Source organism: Ostrinia furnacalis, unplaced genomic scaffold (genome assembly GCF_004193835.3).
Source record: "Ostrinia furnacalis isolate ACB-3 unplaced genomic scaffold, ASM419383v2 OfSCF2237, whole genome shotgun sequence".
Classification (NCBI taxonomy): domain Eukaryota; kingdom Metazoa; phylum Arthropoda; class Insecta; order Lepidoptera; family Crambidae; genus Ostrinia; species Ostrinia furnacalis.
Window position 1 is genome coordinate 62,483 of NW_021132476.1, and position 3,742 is coordinate 66,224.

Genomic DNA, 3,742 nt, shown 5'->3' on the forward strand with positions numbered 1-3,742 from the left:
ACTAAGGTGACGAACCTTTTCATTCCGCGACTGTACGTTGGCTAAACAGTAAGGGAAAGAAAATCTACCGTCAGAGTCTGATGAATAAAATATGAAAGGACATACATACTTAAAGCAGTATAATGTAGTACCGTTGGAAAATTTCCTCCTTACTGTAACAAAAGCGGAGCTCATGTTTATCTTCCCTGTATCGTTTTACTTGTGTTATCATGAACACCAACAAAAACAATATCGCGAAAGTTTCCCGCGTAAAAGCGGTTAACGCGAGCTCATATTCGATAACAGAGATGGGATTTGTTCGGATTAGGCGCTCTGTGTACGCTTTCCTTTAACGGCAGTGATGTAACGAATCCGATACCGATATACCGGCCGAAATAACCGGCTGATATATCGGCATTGCCTATAAAAATGCAACCGATATTAAACAGTTTGAAAAGAGCGCGAAACGGACTACGGGCATGAGCTACCCAAATTTTGATTTGGCTTTTTATTAATTGATTTGTTTAATGTATTTATTTTTATTTCTAATTTTCACACTACACAAAGTCGATTCTCTATTATATATTTAAAAAAAAATGCATTTAACAAGGAATTTTGATTTCTTATCTAGTAAGCTATCAATATCGGTATCACCGATTAAGTATTTACTACAATTATCGGTATTGGTATCGTATCGGCAGATCGTATATATCGTATCGTTACATCCCTACTTTAACGGTATTGGCGATACGCAAATAAACGAGGAGTTTGTTGGATCTGTTAAACAGTGGCGAAGTGGCGATTTAGGTCCCTTCGATGTTAATCACGAATTGACATTCACAAAGTATAAACAAAGGCTGTTGGCTGCGTGTTTCATTTGTGTTGACGTCTTTTATGACTTTCTTCGTTGGAAAATTATGTACCTGCTTTCTTGATCTTTTACTTGTAGGTAGGTCAATTAATAATGTAGTATTGTTAAAGGATAACGCTATTTGGACGGTTCTCTCACGGTCTAAACTCTACCAGTATGGTAAAACTAACAAGAGCTTAGTAAAGTAACGGCGCCGATGATGGCCCACTTAATATTTGAAACCATACCTACAAAACCGTTCGGTTATGGTAAATAAAAAAAAAATATCGATAAAAGTGTAATGTATTTCTTTGTGCTTCAGCTAAACGAAGTATAAGTACCTAACGTAGTCACATACATGTTTTTTGCCGAAGTCCCCACTTAAAGTTGTTTTGACTGCAACCGAAATAAAGTTATCCAAAAGTGGGGGATAGGGGAAAAAGGGAATGAAACTATGACGAGGGTCGGAGCCGAGCTGCAGGCCCGGCTGACAGCTACAGTGGCAATATGTTACGGATGTGATATCACTTAGGCCGTTCTACGTGCAAAGAATAAGTGCTTATGATAAGAGTGGGTCGTAGTTGATTTATTACTCAAGGCTGCGTTGCTCCATCTTACTTTAACTTTAACAAACGTCAAAAGTCTGTCAAACTCCATACAAAAAACATAGTCATCATTAAAATGAGGTGATGCAACTCAGTCTTAGCATCGTTGTCATTTTACATTATGATGGAATAACATATTCATTTATTCTAATTTGTTCTAAGAATTAAAGTAATGTTTCCTCATTTGTAATGTATTCTTTTCTCCTTGTTATCCCGCGTTTCTCTGTTATTCTCGTACTGGTTACAAAATTGCATTGATTACTTGATTTAGTTATGCATACAAAAACCTTTTCGCGTAATAGGGTTCTTCTAGAAAAAACAAGCCTACTTAATAAGTACAATCAATAGGACGTTTGATGAATTATTAAAAAGAGATACAACCATTCTTGCAGATGGCAGAGGGTTTAATGAATTCTGGACTTTGAAATGTAAATTAATTTGATATTACATTACCACAAAAAAAATATTATACATTTTCTCAATCTAAGAATTACCCGCAAACCCAATTCGGTCGGGGTCATCTGTCTCAATATTGTCCTCAAACTATACACCGACGAAGAGATCTCGAGCGCAGATTGAAAGGGTTCACAAGTGGATGATCTCATCTTGATCCTTGAATGTTGTTTTTTAAATTATGTAGTCTCACTTATTGCACTTAACTGAAAGTTTGACCACAAATCGATAACAAACATATTTCGGAGACTTTAATTACAATGATAAAATTATGTGCTCTAGCTCGTCGTTATAATTTTAAAATTGTCACTTAGCCGAGGAGGTGTAAGATTGAGTAATATCATTTGACTATTATGATTCTTAATCCACTCCAAAGCTTTATTATAGAAAATCTACTTCTAAAGACGTAATCACATATTAAGATAATCCAAGTAAAAGCTTTCGAAACTTGAAACCCTCTAAAACAGTTTCAAGTACCATTTGCGCTTCATTTTAAAACTAATCCGTTTGAAACTATATTCGCCTTTTGCAAGTTACACAATGGTTCAGGGACCTTTTGTCTTGTCCCTGATAGATCCAACGACGAATTGAGAGATTTACACAAGATTTACTAGTTCTCGACCCCGTCTCAACTCGAGTATTCAGTGTTTTATTACGAGCCGGTTGTTTGCAATCGTAATAAAGACTCGAATTACGAAAATGTCAGGAAAACAGTTTCGCCGTACAAGAGAAAAATGTTCGGGCAAATGTGTTTTTCGTCCACAAATATGGTGTAATTTATATGCCATTTTGAACTCTATTTCTTTCTGCGTAAAGTATATGCGATGTAACAAATCCACGTAATGGTATGCGGTGAATATTTCACGTTGATTAAAGTGGGAACTTTCGGAGATCGTGACCGCAATGCTTAAATTCGAATATCAATAAAATTTGCAGAGCACATTTGTGTATTCAATGTTAATCCATCTATAAACGGAGTTATTGAAACTTTAATTTATGTTTACCCTATTTGGAATATTTTCAAATTGATTTGATTAGTGAGTGAGTGCTTTAAGTGAGTATCTAAAAACTAGGCTCTAACATCTAACAAATTCTTCGGCTGATCTAGGGTGGTCATCCTCCTCTCTCCTAATTGACGTGCTCTACAGGGCCCATAATGTTGTAATTTTAAGTACATAAAGGATGCAATAAAATATTGAGTATTAGGGGAGTTGATGCATACGATATAGAAAACGGTACTTTATTTACGATTGTGAACTCTACGGCTAACTATAGACTCTTCTTTGTTTCGATTTAGGAAATTAGTAGAGTAGTAATTAAAACTCATTTATTCAAGTAGCCTTTTAAAAAGCACTTTTACACGTCCCAGTATTAACCGTACCACTGCTTCAGGACAATAAATGGGCCGGTGCTGAGAACAAGCAGCGCAAGAAACTCGGTCACTATAGTTACATAGGTTCACCACTTGTCGTTAGTCCGCGAAAAATACAGCTATCTTACCAAGGCAAACAAACGGCGGTAGCTAGACAAAAATGTCTCACTTTAAGACATTTTTATTATTTTATTGATGATCCCAGTGTCAGAGATGAAGTCACCAACTCCTCAATCACCCAGATGGAATGGCAGGCGGCGGCGGTCTGCCGATCGATCACAACTTCATTGATTATTGAAAACTTTGTTTTTGACTTCACAAGTGTTGATTTTCAAGTAAGTATTGCAAATAGAATGAAAATGTTAAAATATTTTTTCAAATAGGAACTCCTACAATAGACAAATATAAATGTATGACTTTTCGGAAAGTTCTTCATACCAAACGGCAATTCATATGGTAGACTTATTAATATTATACATATGA